At 39.5% G+C, this 19,666-nt stretch overlaps 1 protein-coding gene across 4 annotated transcripts in view; it reads left to right on the top strand.

The window, feature by feature from the left end:
• Positions 1 to 19,666, top strand: part of SEMA6D (semaphorin 6D) — a 342,631-nt gene that overhangs the window by 82,776 nt on the left and 240,189 nt on the right. For all 4 annotated transcript variants that reach the window (XM_077185497.1, XM_077185498.1, XM_077185500.1 and 1 more), the window contains exon 2: positions 14,814 to 14,908. The gene's annotated coding sequence lies outside the window, so the exon portion shown is untranslated. The remainder of the gene's footprint in view (positions 1 to 14,813; positions 14,909 to 19,666) is intronic.

Below are 19,666 nucleotides of genomic sequence, written 5' to 3'. Positions count from 1 at the left end.
AGACTTCTCCATTAATGATTTTTTCCTGCACAGATATTGCTGTGCAGCGAGTGCAGCTGCAGGCACTGGGCCGGGCCTGTGGGCAGAGCGAGTGCTGGCAGTGGCTGTGCAGGCCGTGAGGCAGCCGTTCCCTCAGCCGGGCTGAGCTCTGTCCAGCAGGCCGATAAAAACAGCAAAGTACATCTCTCTGAGCCTGTACCAAATAGGATTTATCTTACAGCCTTTCCCCAGCCACTGCTCCCTGGGAGAGGCACCAGCACCAGGCAGGGGCCTCCCCATCCAGGCAAAGGCCCACAGGTGGTTCTGTCAGGGCAGGACAGGTAAATCGGTCATGAAAAAAAGCAGAGTTTGGGTCTCCATGACTGCAGGCAGCAACCACAGGGGGCTGATCAGGGGACTGATTTATCCCTGACCTCACATGCACAGCAGCACTGGCACAGGACACATTTCTGTCCATGCACAGCAGCACTGGCACAGGACACATTTCTGTCCATGCACAGTAGCAGGACACATTTCTGTCCGTGCACAGCAGCACTGGCACAGGACACATTTCTCTCCACTGGTGGCTGGGGCTGCCAGGGAACTTGCCAGGGTGAAGCAAGTCTGGTGTGGAAATCCAAGCCAGCTTCACCTGCTGGGAGCTGTGAGCAGCAAGGCCTCCAGCCTGGAGGGCTCTACCAGCTTTTGCCCTCTTTAAGGGGCTGAGTGAGGGAGTATAATGCTACAGCAGTGTGGATTGTCTTTTATTTTAGCAATAAACAGAATTTTTAATGTCTAAAAGTAAAACTGGGGACAAGATTAGTAATTTTTTTTAAAGGTCACTTTTTTTCCCCCCAAGAACACCTTTTCACCTTTCTTTATTGGTGAAACACTTTTTACAATCACACAAACCTATGTTATCAAAAGAATAAGTAAACTCGCTGCATTAACTGAAATACTATTGTTCTACCTCAAACAAAATGGTGGTTTTTTTTTAATTTACGTGGAATCTGACATTTTTTCATAGAAAAAATGGCCTAAGATGAAATCTGAAATTGTTTTAACTGATCACATTTTCTCAGCTTTTCCTTTCTCTTATCTTTGTTTTTTGGTCACATGCTTTCCTCTTTAGTGACTCTTTCCTTAAATGCTCTCCATGTTTGTATTAGGTTTTTGCCCAGAGCTGGCACAGAGCAAGCAGAGCTGGTTCTCTGACCTGCACAAAGACTTTTGATGCCATGGGTATTCTTTAATGAGACTTTTGTCTGCCTGGTGATCCATCTGTGCTCTGACTGAGCTGCTACAGCAGGGCCTTAGGGCAACAATGAAATAGGCATAGGATGCTAATCCACATCCTCTGCCACCTTTCACCATGTGCATTGCAGATAAAATCCAAACACAGTTTTTTTCCTACCCTGAAATTCAATCAAATAGCTATGCTGCTATTGTAGGGTTCTGGTTTTGTGTTTTCCTCCCTAACAAAGCAAGAATGGGAGATAAATTTCCCTTAAACTTGTTCTCAGTTTGACATTTAAAATGCTGTTTACTAACTTATGATAAAAGCTGTGGATTTGATTCTTTCAGGAAGATCTAAATTACCAATGACCAAAGATACACTAGAAAAATTGCTGTCATCATCTGCAGTTTTCCTTTTGTTCTTTAAATTTGAAAAATTATTTTTCAAATTTCTGCCAATGAAAACAATATCAAACCAGTTGAGACACAACTGTGTGGAGAGCAAAGCCTCTTACAATAGGAAAGGGGGAAAAAACATAATAGATGACTGGGCTGCCTTCTTTCATTTTTTGACCTTTAATTGAAAGATTGAAGATAAGTAGTTCCTGGGAGAAAGCAAAAGGCTGATTCACTTACCCTGTAGCTTTGAGTGGAAAAGCTTCCTGGAAGCCTTACTATATATTATGAATCATCCTCTTGTCATTCCAAGAAGTTCATAGACAAGTAAAATGTTAGAAATGGATTGGAAGTGGAGTGATGGGCAGTAAGGCCTAAGTGAGAGGTTAAAGGTTTCAAGATAATACATTCAGGCGTCCCTCAGGACATTTTTGTAAAACTGATGTTTCTGACCTCAGGAATCCTTGTCTCCATGTATTAGGATTCACTGCTCTCTTAGAATAATGTCATTTTGAAAAGTTCACATGCTTTATATAAAGTTTTAAAAACGAGGACTGAGTTTTCTTTCAAGGAAATCAGATGGAGTCATCACTGCTTCATGCTTATGGGACTGCAGAGCATGTGGGGTTGACTGACCACCATTTCAAACCCTGTAACATAAATGAAATCAGGTATAAAACAGATTTGATCACAGTAAGCACAAAGGAATCAATTATTAAATCCTCGAGGGTGTCACAGTATACTACAGGTGGAAGAGAATAAGCTTTGGAATTTCAGGAGACAGAATGGGGTAGGAAAAGTGGCAAATCCTCTGCTTGGGATGGGAATCAAGTGTTTCACAGTATGGCAAGAATTCAATTGACCTTGAAAGTACATGAGCCCCTTAATCTTTTTCAGAACCATATCCTCTCAGGATGCTTATTAGGACACCTAATCCTCACTGTTGACATAAGAGTTCATTACATATTCTTTCTAAAATGTAACTTTAAAGATATGGTTTTAATCAAGGTAGTAACTCACTGACCATTTCTTAAGCTAACTACCAAAAAATTGTATGACAGAGTACCAATGTTCCTATGTTCAATCCTTTTTTGCCTTCATATGATTGGGAATAAATGGGGGAATTATGTGTATTCTATAGCTGTTCACTTTTAACCAGAGGTGACAGGATGAACACACCTTTTGCTCTCCTGTAATCTCTTCCATCATATGCATGTCACCAATGTGCAGTGCTTCCAAATCTCTACATGGATAGTGCCACAAGCCCTAGTGATCTGCAGTGAGGGATGAGGAAGAGCTACTCCACTGGCAAAAGTACCCAGATGTTTTAATGCCTTTCTGAAAGGCTGGATATTTAGAATTGGCATAGTGGTACAGCTTCATTGACGTGTTCCCAATTTACACGGGAGCTGGCACAGACTGTGAGATGTTTCTGAGTTTGACTGAGTGTCCTGGTTTCAGCTGGCACAGAGTTCATTCTGTTCTCAGTAGCTGGTACAGGGCTGTGTTTGGGATGCAGTTTGGGGATGATGTTGATGTTTTGCTGGGCAGAGTTTGCTCTGAGCCCTGGATGTTCTGGTGTCTCATGCTCCGCCCATGTGGGGCTGTGCACTAAATGGGGAGGGAGCACAGCCAGGACAGCTGCCCCAAACTGGCCAAGGGGACTTTCCATGCTGGGAATGTAAACTGGGAGGAGCTGGCCAGTAGCAGCTGATGGCTGCTTGGCAATGGGATGGGCATTGGTCAAGGGGTGGGTGTCCATCACTTGTTTTTCTTGGGGCTTGTTTTCTCTCTCTCTGTCATGTTCATTAAAGTTATTGTTATTTTAGGATTATTTATTAGTATTGTTAGGATTATTGTATTCTACTTTGTTTCAATTATTAAACTATTCTTACCTCAACCCTTGAATTCTTTTTTTAGCTCCTCTGATTCTCTCCCCCACTCCACTGTAGGGGGGAGCAAGACAGTGGCTGTGGTACTTCATTGCCATGTGGGGCTAAACCACAGCCCTGAGCAGCAGCATTTAAAATTTAAAATTATTGCAGCTTGGATTTGAAGTAAACACTTCACTGGGGTGAATACAGTGGGGAAGAGTGAATGCTTCTGTGCCTTTTTCTGCTGATATTGTTTAGCTGGAGACAGCTTTCTGCAAGACTGAATTACCAGGGCAAGAGTGCATTGATTTACATCCTGAAGGTTATCTTTCTAGTGAGAAAAGGCACAACAGAGTGTGTGTCTGTTTTTATAACTGTAGATTTTGAAGAGAAATATATGCTAAAATAAAACAAGGGTTGAGGAGGAATAGTACTGTGTGGATTTCTAAATAGTGAACTTTAATACTGGAGAAGAGAGCGTTTTATATTCTGGTTGACTTTTCAGTGCTCCTGCTCACATGCTGGCATGCATCACAATAATGTATTTTCACCCTTGCATTTTGCTTTAGCTATTGACTCATTGACTTGTTTGTTGATAGAAGACAGGCAGCTGAACAAATCCCAGGAGGGGGTGACCAGATTTTTGATCACTAATGGTGCAGTACCTCAGACCCCTCTATAAGGGATGCCATTTGATTTGTATAGTGAAGAGTTAATTTTATATTATCTAAAGTGCTTTTTAGGATTGATTTATATACTCCTACTTTCACTTTAATTAGGAAGTATCTATTGTTATCTCTCTAAAGGTCAGCTTCTCCTCTGCTTACTCACATGAGTAATGTAATTGATGGCACTGCATCTGCTCAGGAGAATAAGGAGATCCTGGTTTGATGCCATGTTGAATGGAAACAGCTCCACTAAGTCTGAATGTAGGTGCTGAAGAATACTATAACTTCAGAGAAATACACCTTCTCTCTTGCATATCTCAGCATAGTTTTCTTTCTTATTTTGTCTGACTAGAATACCATTAAGAGTAAATTTGAACTCTTTTACAAATAGTTTTCAAATTTACTTGTAAGGAGATAATCCTGGACAGGCTAAAATCCTTTACCAAATGTTCTATCCTGGTTATCATCTGCTTAGAGCAGGGCTGGGCAAGCAGTTACTTGGGAGTTATTCCAGCTCTGGATTCTTCCTTTGCTGTGCCAGTTGTACCATCACAGCAAAGTAACTCGGAAATGGCATTTCTACATCAGCATTATTCATGTTTTGTTGTTCAATAGAGAAGGAAAATTAAGCTGGGAGTTTTAAAAGTGCATATATAAAGAAGGATGTAAAAGGATTGCTTACTGGAACTTATATTAGGTCTTTCCCTGTACCCACATTTCCAAAAATCATCCTATAATTCTGCCTCCCTGTCGTTCTTCTGAAGTGAGTGATGACCATATGCTCCTTTTTGTTCAATTATTTTTGATGGTGTTTGTTTCTGACACATTAACCAATGCTTTTAGTCACAATTATCTCAAAGGACTTGGAATTAACATTTTAATAAGATATAATCTGCTTCCATTCATAACTTTTGGCTTTTAAATTCTAACACATGCAATACTTTAGTGCTGAATCATTTGAGGGATTCTACAAAATGTAGAGATAATTGAAATGAGGATTTAAACTTGGATTATTGAAAGGAGGATTAAATTCAATCTGTGAACAGCTTGAAATGTTTTATGTTAATACAATCACAAAAATTCTGTCAGATTTCAATTGTAGAGACCACAGCTCATTCAGAAGGAAAAAATAGATACTTTTTCCTCTAGATTTGAAATAAATGTAAGCTATAAAGGGGGAAAATGAGGCAATTCACAAATGTGGAACTACAGGAAAACAACTTTATAGGTTTAGGAACACATGTACCCATCAACAGAGTTTCTTCAATTACAGAAAAAAAAGGCTAAAGACTACCTCAATATATCTCTTAGTTCATCTTTGTGGTTCTAAGCAGGATGTGCAGGATACTTGTGCCAGTCCTGGCAGACATTTATCTATCTAACTTAATGCTCTGGATTTCCAAAAGTAAGGCCCTTGTGATCCCCCCAGACAGCTATTTCCAAGCTTTATTATCTTTCATACCAAGGAAAAAAACTCCTCCTTCCTATAATTACCCACAATTATATGCCCTGTTTATCTGGACCCAAACTTTGTTTTGTGTTCTTCCTGGCAGCTGTCATTTGTGTTCTTCAAGACTGTTCTCAGTGTCAAACACCCCCTCCCCTCATCATTTCTGGCTGTGGGTTTGCTCTCCCAAACTCCCTGCTGTAGGTTATGTTCCCTGTGTGGATTTCTGGTGTAATCCAGATAGCAGCTGCTTTTTGCTTTTTTGCTGCATGATACAGTTCACTCATGCTCACTTTGTAATCTGTTATCTCATTTTTTTGCTCTCCTCAGACCTGCATTTCTCCCTCTATTTCTCCATAAGCAAGAACAAGTCCTTATCTTTGCCTTAATTAGTTTTATCTTTTTTTTTTCCACACCAGTGCTTCAGTTAGGCAAAATAATTTTGATTTCCATTCCTGTTCTCTAGCATACCTGCAGGCCTTTCTGCTTGGGAGTCATCTGCATCAGAAAGCATTTCTCCCTGAAAAATCCTTGAATCAAGCCAGAACCCATGATAGAGCTCAGCTTCTTCCCTTCTTCCTGTCATTGAAGGAAATAAACAAATTTTTGAAACAATTTATTCTTGCAAAATCCATGTCATCTGTTACCTACCTTATTGTTGTCTTTCAGGTGCTTGCAAATAATTTTATTCATTCCTATTTTTTTTTATTCCCCCAGGAGCTGGAGTTAAGCTATCTATCTATCCAATAAAATTTTCAAGCTACTCTTTTTATCCATTTCTGTATTAGGATTGGATTTATCATTCTAGTAAACCTTTCTCTCTCCAAGTTCCCATAATCACTTCTGAGATTTTTTCAGCTTGTTCTCTGAATATTTTATGATGAAAATCATCAAGTCTAGACTGTTTGAATCATCTTAGTTATCTAAATATTCTCTAACCTTTTAAGTCCTCCTTTTTCTCTGAGATTTTTTCCTTTTTTTGGCCTTTATGACACTTGACTTCTACTCGTGGTTGACTCACCCTGTCAGTTCAGGAGGTGCAGACCCCTCTGCCAGGTCCCTGAATGTTTCCCTCACACAGTTTTGCTGCAGCAGAGCTGGGGAGGTTCTAAGGATTCTGCAGCAGAAGTTTCCTGGGCCCCACCCCGGTGCTCTGAGGACTCTGAGAGCTGCAGGGCAGGGGGTGTCAGTGCTCCAGGGCAGCTCTGTGGGTCTGCCAGGCCTGGGGTGGCAGGCTCAGCCCACACACTGGTGCCACCACAGCTCGGGGACAGCTCTGGGGACAGTGCTTCCCTGAAGGGTAGCTCTATCTCTACAGGCAATGCAGTCCTGCCAGTGCTGTTTGCTTTGAGGGATTTCCACATACCTCAGTATGAAAGCAGAATTTTTAACTGAGTTATATTGCATTATTGCAGTTTCTTCCTGTAACACACCTTGTTAGCTTGTGATCTGTGTATTGGTCATAGAATCATGGCTAGTGGGGACATGGAGAGGCATCCTAACCAAACCCCTGTGCAGGGACAGAAGTAAAAATTGAAGTGCTTCTGACTGATTTTTGCCTTAGCTGTTCTTAAAAACTCTGCAACCCTCCTAAGTAGTTCTTTCAGTGTCCTGGTAGCTGGGAAGGATTTGCTTGTGTGCTCTAAATAATTCTTTTTGCATTGTAAGCTGTTTATTTTCTGTCCTGTCCTGTCCTAGTGGCAAAGCTGAGAAGTTTATTATCTTTCTCTCTGTGGAAATTGTGAATGTAGTGGCAGATTTCTGTCTCATGTCCAGGCAAGGTGTTCTTCAATATTTACACCATTTCCCTTGACATGTGTTTTAAACATGTTGGGGACAGAGAATAGCTTGTCCAATTTTGGAGCTGACAGAATGTGAAATTATCTATTGATTCTGTTATTAACCTAAAACATGTTTGATCAGCTTTTCTCACTTTTCACTGCACAATCCTCCATAATGCTACACTTTATTTTTTATTACGTTTTGATATTGTCACAGGTACAAGTTTAAACAGGATAAAAACAGAACCTATAGAAGAATCAAATATCAAAGCAAATATTTGATTTTTGTGTAGTTTTCAGAATGCAAAATTATTCCCCGGTGTGAGCAGATAAAATTCTTTGGAATTAGTGGGGATATGCAGAGTTATCATGAGTCTGAGCAGGCTTTTCACTGCAGTATTGGTTCTGTGCAGCAGTCACAAATCTCCTCCTAATATTCAGGGGAAATATAGAGCATATTTAAGGACACATATATGTGGTTCCATGTTAATGTCATAATAGAACATAAACTGAGGCTGTTAGATTAACAAGAGGTACCAGATTTCTGTTTGCAAGATTAATCAAGCAAACATATAGGCACAAACCAATTTGTGACAGCAGCATTTCAGGATTCTCCAGAATGTGGAGTAGATAAACAGTTTCATGTTTAACAAGACACATGTGCAAGCTTCAAGCTGTGACTGCAACCCACAAAGTCAACCAAAAGAAGGAAATATTGGGATAAACAGAATTACATCTCAAAATTTATAGATTGATGGGGTGACAGGAAGAATAATAGCAAAGGACATAATTCAGCAGAAACCAGGATCAACATTTTTTTAATCAAAGATGAGATACTGATCCTTCATCTAGCAAAGGGCAAAACCTGAGGCTAGGGGGCTCAGCCAGGGGAGCTGATATTTGCATATGGTTTCATCTTCCCACAGTTATAAATCTGAGCACTCTCAGTGGCATCAATGCCTTGCAGAAAACTGTGCCTCTGAGAAGGAAAGAGTAGGGACAGATAACAAATGAGATGATGGTGGAACAGGATCCATCAGCATCAGATTTGCAAAGCTGTTGCATTTCACCTGCACAAATTCTGTGTTGAGGCTAAATTCACTCTGAGACTAAGTTCCTTCTCTCCCGAAAGGCAGAGTGGACACATATTTTGTGTTTGCATAATATCTATGAAAGTTTAGATTTTATTATATTTGACTTCTCCTAACTGCATAAGAAGCTGGATGTAGCACTGCACACCTGTGCAGAGCACCTTGTCAGGTCCTGCCTAGGCACAGCCCCTGAGGTGGCTTCCAATAGAAATCCATAACTCTCTACATCAAGTGCTGTGTGAAGTCACACACATTCCAGCATGTTAAGGCTTAGCAGTAATGTTGGAATTAAAAATGAAAGGTATAAAAAATGTAGTTCTTGATATAATTAGAGTGAAACTGGAGCTTACTTAAATACTTTTGTCAAGTGTCAGTGTTTGACTTTTTGCAAGATTTATGTCTTTATGGAGTGAATAGATCTAGATTTCTCAGTATACTAAAATAGTGAGTTTTCTTTCCTGTTGTTTCTTTTTCTCTGAGTAATATCAATCAGACTACAAGATGTGATCAGAGGTTGCTCTTAATACAAAGCATCTCAAGCAGATGCAAAATGTGGCACAAAAGATCTCAGCAGTAACTATCACATGTAAACTCTGCTGGGCCTCCATTGCAGGAGAAACTTGTAAGATCCTTTTTGTAATACTGTGCATATAAGAGCATCCCCAAAAACTTGCACATGGAAGAAGATCTTTGTGGGGAAAAGGACATAGCCATTGGCATATTTGAGATAATTGAATTCAATGACCAAATGCTTGTTAAAAGTTAGTTATTAATATTTATGCTGAGAGTTTCAAAGGAGCCTAAGGGAAATGTATGCTCCTGACTCATTGAAATTCACCAGGAGCTGAGTGCCTAACTCCCTTAGGTCTTGCTGAAAATCCCAGCCTTAATCTCTGTGTGACAATCTGATTTTGATGTTTTACAAACCATACTACCAATAATAAGGATATGCTGAGGAAGCTGGGAAAACATTGTGAGTGCTTATATTTAGTGCCTTTATTTTGACATAATTGTTTAAAATGGCTTTAGATGAAAATTTGTGAAGTAAAGCAATTTCCAGCTGAAAGCCTCATGGCATAGGCTTCAGTCTGTGTTAGTGATGTAAACACATGCATTAAACTTTGTAATGGATTTTATGAAACTTAATGAGCAGATTTTTATTGTGCTGTAATACCATGTTGAAACTATCCTTGTTTCTTTGTTTTTCTTAGCCTACAGCTAGAAATAAATTTGACATGCCTTATTATTACATTGTCCTAGTTCACTGTAAGTTTATAACATTACCTAAAACTAGAGCCTTTATTTGAAGTTTTTGGCAAAAGTGATATTCTCTCATGACTTCTGCTCAGAATGATATACAAAATTTTTAAAACTATTTGGTATAGTTTTAGAAATAAGTTGATGGCATTTTTTAAATAATTTTTATTTCTAATGTGGTTGCAACTGTGAATCTCCAACCAGGACAGGCCAGTCAGCTCCGTTCTTCAAAGACTCACACTAACACTGTGAGCAAATACAAAGAGGTGTTGGTAAGGTATCAATGGCTGCTTTTGTTCAAACACTCTAAGATCTGTGTGACTATGAAAATTCACATTATACTCCTGCACTTTTACTGGCATTGAGCTGATTGCAGAAGTATAACCAAAGAAAAAAGCTTCACTCATACTGGTATTTCTGTCAGCCTGACTTCACAATCCCAAACTACTTTATTTCTAAGATATCCAAGGATAGAAATAATTGAATGTTTCAGCATGTGTTTCAGTTAACTGCCTTCCCAAAAATGAACAAACCCACAAAGCCCAGTTCTTTCTACATAACTGGAAATTTTACCAGTCTTTACTGTTGAAAGAGCTGAAGGATTCCTCATGGCACCAAAAACCTCCCCACCTTTAGTAACTTGGCTTCTTCCACATCATTGTTCCTGTAAACTATCAGCTTAAACCATGGGTCAAGAGTGCTTATAGACTCATAAAAATGTCCTGTAAAAAAGAAACTGATTGCTAATCAGTGAACTATTGTAGTTAAGCTACACTGTGTTATAATACTGGAGTACAATCATTTCCATCTTTCAAATAGTATTTTCACTGTGATATTTCTTTCAGATGAAAGACAAATTTTGAACCTCAAGAGCTGTGGAAAAGCCAAGACAAAATATGTACAATTCACATTAGCAACCTATTAATTTTTAGAAGCATAAATGGTAAAGTAACTGGATAGATGTAAACACCACACCAGTAAGGGATGAACCATTTTATCTCTCTTGTAGAACAACAGGGCCATTTTATCTCTCCTGCTGAACAACAGGGCTGCACTCAGGCCAACAGACTCATGGACATTTTGGCTGCAGTGCCATGTATGTGGTAAATAATATTGGGAATACTCAGCAATATCACACTTCAGTGTCCTGCTGAAACCAGCAGGTTCCTTGCTGCCTTAAAGAAATATGTACAATAATGTTCTTCTTCCTGTATTACTGTGGGCCTCAGTGCTTTTCCCCTGCTGTTCTTTGAGATGGTATTCACTGAAGGCAAGTTGTTACTGACATAGCTCAAGGTCCACTTGACTCAATTAGTTGCAGGATTTTAATATTCTTATGTCAGGTAACAAGCAGTGCTGGTTGAACTTCTTTCCATGAATGTAGGAAAATATAGGAAAAAATAATCAAATTGAAGAAAATTGTCAACTTTTTTTGTCAGTGCTTCTCCCCTACCCTCTTTGATTAATTGTGATGCTCTTGTTTTCCAAATTTGAAAGTTTAAAGGAAAAAAAATCCTAAATTTCATTTTCTTCCATTCTATTGTGGTTTCAGTTGCTCTGCCCAAGGCATGAGAACACAAGATTTAATAGAGGCCACAAATGATAGCCTTGGTTATCTGGGCTTCAGGAGCTTCTTTCAGCTTCTCCTGCTAAGAGAAAATCTCTGGCAATGACTGATCCCACTGTGAAGTCCTAGCCCCAGTGAAGGCTCCAGGAAACTCAGTCACCCTCACTGGTAGCAGAGTTTACCAATCTGTTTTTATGATAAGTATCCCTAAAGCTGTACACATGCAGGTTTTCTTTACAAACTTTTAAAAGCTGACTGTTCAACAATTCATTATCCAAGGTGTGGAGAGCCTGGTGAGCATTGCCAATCCTGTTAACACCATTGTGAGGAACACTTGTGCAGCAGGAGTCATCTGACAACAGGCGACAGGGCAAACCCTCCTCAGCAATTCACCCCAGTGTCATCTTTGGTTTGCAAGTGGAATGGCACCTTTGTCTCCAGGAACGTGTCAAGTGTCACTGCCTGAAGCATCAAGCTGAGCCTTGTCGTGCTGTTTACACGAGCCTGATTGTGCAGTACTAATCTACAGGCTTTGGAACTGCTTCCCTTGCTAAATCCAGCTGAAGGCTGAAAAGTGCTTGATAAATCCTTAGGGTGCTTTAACTTTGAAGAATTCTTTTGCAACCGAGACAAACAGGATTAGCACATGGGGCCTTCCATGAGGAAGCTCTGGGTCTCCCTTTCACTGACAGAGTATCCCTGGCTATTTTTTTCTCCCATTGATACCTCTTGATTAGAAAGGTAAAAAGATCAATAGGTTTGTAACAGCATCTTTTTAGCTATAAAAAAATATCTTTTGAACTCTGTATTACAAGGCCGTGATTCAGAGCTTTCTAATTTAGCTATAAAGCATGTTCTGGGCAACAGCTTCTGATAGGAAAGTGTGCTGAAGTCAGTGGAATGCTTTCCAATAATTTCCAGAGGCTCTGGATCAGGTTTTAAAATTTTATCCTGTTTTTATTTTTTTTCCTATGGTGGTGTGACTCCAGCTGCCTCACTAAATATGTTCTACTATGTTAAAAAAATTGCCAATAAACCAAAGCTTACATGATCACTGTAATTAAGGGTTTAGAGATTGTTTGGCTCTCACAAGTGTTTTAAATTACTATTTTCAAAATGAAATCTTGCAAGGCAGACTGCTTGAAGGCTAAGAAGTCTCTGGTCCTTTGGCAGGTATTTTCACCTCTGTGCATAAGTGGCTTTTACTCTCCATTTACTGAGAGTACTGGCAACCACCTGCCCTTATATTCAGAGGAGAAGCAGACTCTGCTCTAATATCTGAGAGGTGTAAGCAGGATGAAAAATCAAGGCCTTTTACTCACCACACCTTCCAAATGTAAATGTGTTGTGACCCAGTTTGCAAAAGCAATGGAGAACCATCCTGGATGCTGCACATTGTCTGCAAAGCTGAGGGATTGTGCTGCCAGGGAAAATGCCTGGCAGGTTACCTGGAAAGTTAGCTCATTCCTTTTGGAAGTGTTTTAAGTCCATCAAAAAGAATTCTATACTAGGACATGGAAACACAAGTGACTGAATCACCAAAAAAAAATCCCTGTTCAGCCTCTTCAGTGGCTGGGGAGCCCTGGCTCCTTTTGAAAGGCAATCTGCTCATTTGGGTTGAGCTGAGCGCTTGCTTCCCCTTGCAGACAGTCTGGAAAGACACACAAGGTGTCCAAAATGAAGCTGTGAGCAGAACACACACTGACAACACCAAACTCAGGTGTGATCAATCCACTAGTGTGCTCTGATATGGCTGCTCCCAATCCTTGTGTCAGGCATTGCTCTAGAAAGTGTGAGACTGTTTCCTCTGCTCTTTCCAAGCTGAGGGAGAGCAAAGCCACATTGCTAAGGGAAACTGTCAGCACCACACCTGGGCTCTGCCCAAAGCTGAAGTGCCCTTCACCCCTTAGGTAAGATCTTAGGGCCATTCATAAGATCAGGCCCAGGGAAACCAGAGGTAAATAACGTGGTGTATGTGAGCAGAACACTCACCCTGCTGAGAGCAGCTCAGGTACCAAAAGCAGCATGGCAATGAGGCTTCTCAGCTGAGCAGATTATTGCAGGTGGGCTCGGGTGGCCCTTTCTCCTACCATGGATATTCATAGAGAAAAGCAAGGCTTCAGAAACAATTCTCTATTTAGCAAACCCTATTCCCTCCCTTAGGTGTCTTGCACCTCACTTTTCTGTCTCCAGGGAATTCCCTTTGTAGCCATGATGAGGGAATTCTGCTGCCAGGGTTGGCTGCCTCTGGGCCTCACTTGCCTGTGTGGTCCCTGGCAAACAGTGCTTTGTGAGTAACAGCAAATGCTCTGGCTTGCAACGTTTTTCAAATCATGTTTAGCTCAGAGGAAAAGCATCTTTGACAGCTCTGCAAACTCAGTCTTGAGATACAATAGACTTTTACATCCCTGCAGTTTAAAAGTTAATAGCATACAGTTTAAAACCTGCCTACCTAGATAGGAACATGACAGATTTTAAGCAGCTTTAAGCCTCTAAAGTAAACAATACAAATACTAAAAACTTGTTATTTCAAGTTCTTTCCTTACTTTTTTTTTTTCCTTCTTTTTTGTAAGGGGAAACCCTGTAAACATGGCAAATGTGTATCTTTTCTGTCACTTCATAGAAAAGCAGCAAAACATAGAGAAGAAAAGCCTTTCTCTCTGGCTGATTTCCCAAATGTACTTTGAGTTACCAACTACATTTAAGAGGCTGCTGGAGCTTCTTTGTACAGTGAGAAAGTGCTGAAACAGAAAAAGCATTGAGCAGAATATGCAATGACTTTGTCACAATTATGGGCATCAAACACAGGGTTTTCAGACACAATCCTTTATCCTGCAGATGTTTCAGCTCAGTGTGTTGATCAGTGCCTTGCCCTGGGAAATTGCCTTGCTGATCAAAAAGTGTCTGTGTGTGCCTCCCTTGCACATATGTAGCTTAGTCTCTTCAGGACAACCACTAGTTTCAATATTCAGGAGATAGCAAAATTGTAGACAAATAGTTGAAACACTCCACTTGACTCATTAGAAATGCTGCATCTGTAGTAAGGAAAAATATTCTCCATCACAACTAAGATTCAGCACTTAGGATGTGTGCAGGAACATAACCTTTGCCTCTTTGTTTAATGCTCTCCTTTGGGAAACAAATGCCTTTTGAGATATCAGGAAATGCAAGCTCAGTCATGGTAACATTTAGTTTTCCTTTCAACCTGCTGTGTGTAAAATCTGCCAGTGAGTGAAAATTTTCTTGGTACTGTAGACATGAGGTCAAATCCTTTCCTGTTATTATGTTTTTTGCTTAGTTGAAGTCATATCAGAAGAAAATTTAATTTCATCTCTCTCTTGGTTTTTTTGTGGTGGTTTGTTTGTTTGGTTTGGGTTTTTTTTTTGGTTTTCTTTTTTTTTTTTGCTAGAACTGTAGCCACTACATGAAGTTGCCTAAGAGTTATTTGTTTCTGTGCCAGAAATAACTTTCCTTCTTCACAAAGCTGATCAGTGGATCTGTGCCTTTCCTTTGGCAGATGCTCACCTTGTGCCACTTTGCAACTGAATTTTGAAGGACACTCCTGTGAACTTTATTGACAGCTGGACTTGGCAGAGAGAACCCATCTGACAGGTAGGCACTCAGAAATGGAGCTTCCATTGTGTTCTGATAATGCCAAGACTCCAAACCACAGGCTGTTCCCCCATTAGTTTAATGATTAAGGGTCGAACATTTGGATCTGGGCTCACACAACACTCTGGGCACTTACTCGAGCTATCAAGTTGATTGTTCAGCAAGTCACAGCTGTAGGGAAGGTGATTTTGGCAGGCAGGATTGTCAGTCACAAGGACCTCTCTCCCCCATTCCCTGTCCTACTCCATGCTGGCAGCTCAAGCTAGGGCCTCACACTAATAAGAAGACTCCACACTCACAGTGTGTCAGGGGAACCAGATTTGTGGCAAAGAAACACAGGGAGGAACATAGGTAGGACTGCCTCTTGTGGACAGGACAACAGTGAGTCTGTACTTGCCTTGTTAGCAAAGAAGAACAAGAAAGGATTGTATCCTTCTCTTCAGTGTCCCACCTAATGTCCTTCCAACCCAGCTGAGCCAAACCAGAGGGAAAATTAAAGAATAAAATATTCTGCGCTTGCAAAAGGGAAGAGGAAAGTGTAATTCTTCAACCTGCTCTTTCATAGAGAAGCAACATGTGTCCATAATTCAATCTAGTTCTCCCTCATTAGCTCTACAAAGCATTTGAGCTTTCATTCAGAAATAGGATTTGGTAGATCTGATGAGTTCTACTGTGGACCAGAAGGGAAGTTCAGCAGAAAAATTGCAACTCTGAGTCCTTTTAACCTCAGAACAAGCTTTTGGATTTTGCTAATCAGGTACATTTGTCCTTTATATCGACAACAAACATTTAACAAATAATCTGCTCTGGGAGGAGTATGATTTACTGCTGCAGTCTGGGTTTGTGCTATTAATAACAATAATCATGTTTGGCACCAGTATAACCAGTTTAAGCAAAGGATAGAACAGATTTCCCAAGCTCCAGCTGGCTCAGTGTGATTTTCCATGTCCTGATGAGAAGAATTTGCTAGAAACAGGCTTGTTAGGATCAAAAGGATGTGGAAAAGCAAGAGCAGAGTCTTGTGCAAATTTGTCATTTTGTTTAAGAATGAATGGAAGGGTTTGACATTATTTCTTCCATTTCATTTCTCTCAGATGGATTTAATTTAAGACAGAGCTTTTCAGAGTAGTGCTATGAAAATATTTCATTTTTGAAGTTAAATTTGGGTAGGATTCTCAATAAATTGTGTTGAATGTTTCTTATTCAACGTTTTCTTGAAGTAAATTAAGCATTTGTTAATGTTATGGTTGTTTTGGCGTTGTTTTTTTTTTAGAAGTTGTTTGTTTTTCTTCAAAAGCAAAGATTTGTTTTCATTACAAAAATGAAAATCTGTAAGCTTAAAATATTTTGTTTGGCTGTAAAATTCCTGCCCCCCCCAATAATCAAAATTTTGTTGTATCTTTGTATCTGCACTTCTGGGTCACTCTTCACTTTTTCAGTTGGGACACAAAGAATCAGTAACTTCCTTTCTAACTCAGTTATTACACAGAGTCTGGACAAGATTAGGAGCTGTTTGACTGACAGCAGAGCAACTTTGCCATTAAACAAATGTGAATCCTTCATGTACATGAGCACCCTTCTCCCACTGAGGAGGAGCAGCCACTCAGAGCCTTGTGCACTGGTGCAGTTTCCTTTTTATGGCTGATTGCTTAAACAGTGTAGCTGAAACCTGCTTGGCCCTGCTGGTGCAACGTGATAGGTCTCAAAGGGCAGCAAAGGTTATGTGCCATTTTGATGGTTTTATTCCATTTAATTCCCAGCTTTTCAAAGCTGCAGCCTGGCCCTTTGCTGAAATCTTTCTGGGAGCTGTGTCATCTCAAGGAACTGTCACCAACATTTTAATTCATATATTTACTTCTTTATTGAAGAATTGTTTTTCTTTCAGGTGTTCCTGTTTAGAATGAAAATACTTTTTTTGTAATTACTTGAGTGTTTTTCATTTTGGGCAAATACAAAGTTTGGACTCTCTTTTCATCCTTTCTATTGCAATCTCTGTAATATATTTGATTGATAGATTTTATTACTATGGTTACTCCAATTTTACATAGCAGATTTCATTTGTGAGAGTAGCATCCTGCTCTGCCCTCATTCAGCCTACTTTGTTTGTTATTGTTTACTGGAGAGAGGGAGGGGAAGATGTTCCACTGCTTTCCTTGAAGACAAGCTTGGCACAAATAAGGAGCTTCTCACGTTTGCAAATCCACCGTGTTTTGTACTGCTACCTTACAGAGAGAAGAATCTTACATACTGAAGGACAAAGAAATTTCAGCGTCCACAAGAGTTCAGAAATCACAATCACACAGAAAGCTTCCATCTTATTACATGGATCTTTTTCTTTCTTTCTTTCTTTCTTTCTTTCTTTTCCCTTAATTTTTATTTTAAAAAAAGATTTTGCAGTACAAGTCGCAGTGATTTACTTGCATGCTGCAGGCTGATTTAGGATGCTTATTCAATCAGTCTGCTTCTAATGATACTAGAAATACCATAATGGATGGAACATTCCTGTCTGCTCTAAATTGGATTAGAAGGTTTACTAATGTAATACTGGCGAGCCAAATCAGTCTCTGATGCCATGGGGATTAATCTATAGGGAATACTTGATCTCTCATGCCCATGTGCTAGTTGAAGTGCAGTCATATCTTTTGATTTAATAAACCATTTTTATATTTCCCAACAGTATATGTGTATTTGAACAGGATGAGCTAATTGGTAGAATTAGCCTTTTTAAATGAAACTTCATAACTTGCTGCTAAATGGAAGAATACTAAGTACTTCAGTCTTAAAAGATTTGGCTGCTGTTTATGCAATTTCTTCTGAATAGCTTAAATGCTAAGGACTACAAGGATATGACAAGGATATAGTGTGTTCTGTTAAGAGACAAAACTAAAAATGCTGATATACCTTGGAAAACACTCTTTTATCATTGAGCTGAGCAGTCACAAGATGTACATATCCCTGTAAGTCCAATATATTAGATCTGATTTTACTCTCATCATCACATGATTTGTTTAAAAGTTAAACCTTGATATGCAAACATTTACAGATTGACAATCAAATCAATTATGACAAAATAGGTCGAGGAACAAAGAAAAATTACACAGTGCCATGTTCTTGGTGTCACTTGCTGGTCCTGTAGTGTTTGCTGAGGTGTTCACTCAGATCTGTCTAAGCTTTGGCTGGCAGATAGCTTGTGCAGGGAGCAGAGAGGCACAGGGGAAGGACTGAGAGAATTGCAGAATTACAAAGCAAAAACTTCCTCTCTGTTTTGGTCTGTACAACTTCGTGCACCTGTACAAACTGATGGCTTTTACCAAAGTGAATGTAAAATGTCTGCATTATGCCCAAGTGACTTTGCTGTTAAATAGTCATCCTACACCAAATGAATTCCACCGTAAAGTTGTGATTGATTTTGAAGGCAGACAGGAAGTCTTTTGGTTAAATTAATAAATAAATGCATATATATGATACACATATATTTCCCAGGTATAATTGCCTAATTCAAATAGCCATGACATAATTATAGAGACCTGGAACAAAATCTTTCCCCTTAAGCCCTATGACTTAGCTGCTTCCATGGCTAATATTTCAGACTTCCAAACAAATGATATAATCGTGAAACAGTACCTACCATGACATGAAAATACATCATTTTCCCACCAAATTATGCATGCCACACATCTAAGACAGACACATCTTTTTCCCTTTTCCAGAACTGTGACAGATCCTAAATTGAATATCCTGACTAACACCTGGGTTTGACACACTTCCTATATTCCATAACACAGCTGAAATTACAGGATTTCCAGTTACATGTTTTGTAGTATGCACCATGTAGAAGCATGTGTTTCCAATCTTGAATATTCACAAAATATCAGACCCTAAAATAATTGCATGCTAATAAACAGGAAAAATATTTCAGATATTGTTTATGGTTTAAAAAAATTGTTATTGCTGACATTTTTGCATAGTAAATAAGCAAATCTATTTGAAAAGTGCTGTGACAAACAGTACTATGACAGCAATAAAGTTTCTACAATATTGTCTGAAAACATTTTTCAAGAACCAGCATAAACAGAAATCATAAGACTATTTGCTATTCTGTATCAGATGTTTTGGACAACTTATGCAGTCTCTGTGTAGCTAGATATCAAAATATCAGTTGGTACAATCACCAGTGCATCATTCTGCATTAGAGATTGTCTCTTCATTCACTGGATCACTGGTAATTAGAGTGGGCTTTCAGGCCTATTGCTTCACATGATGATTTACCAGATATATCAGACATCAGAGCATATGTTTGGCTTCCCAGCTGTTTTTGGTGGATGTTTGATCCTCTGACTTCCACTGAAACTTGTCCTTCTAAAGACATCTGCAAACATTACTGTATCAGCTGAAGTATTTCTTCAGGCTAGAGTTGCCTTATCCTTCTTTAAACCAGTTGTCTTCAGCTGACCTCTTTAAAATAGAATATTTCTCACTGGTACTGAGTCATCCTGAGTCATGTACCCCATCTCTTTAGGTGAAAGTCTGGTCCCACTATAAAATTCTGTATCCCTCTTTCTCACTTTGTCTTGGTTTGTAAGCCAGAATCCCACTATGTGCTAGTCTGTGTGTATGAGGAAACATAACAATAATTAAATACTTATAGAAGTTATTTCCCATGGCTCAGTTGATCAGTCATTATTTTTTTCCAGCAGGGAGCTTTCTGATGGATGTGGACAGCTGGGTTTTGACTTAGGCTACCAGCCATAAAGCATT

The sequence above is a fragment of the Agelaius phoeniceus genome, chromosome 13 (assembly GCF_051311805.1).
Source record: "Agelaius phoeniceus isolate bAgePho1 chromosome 13, bAgePho1.hap1, whole genome shotgun sequence".
Lineage (NCBI taxonomy): Eukaryota > Metazoa > Chordata > Aves > Passeriformes > Icteridae > Agelaius > Agelaius phoeniceus.
Note: the sequence above shows the minus strand (reverse complement) of the source record. Positions and strands in the feature narration are given on the sequence as shown.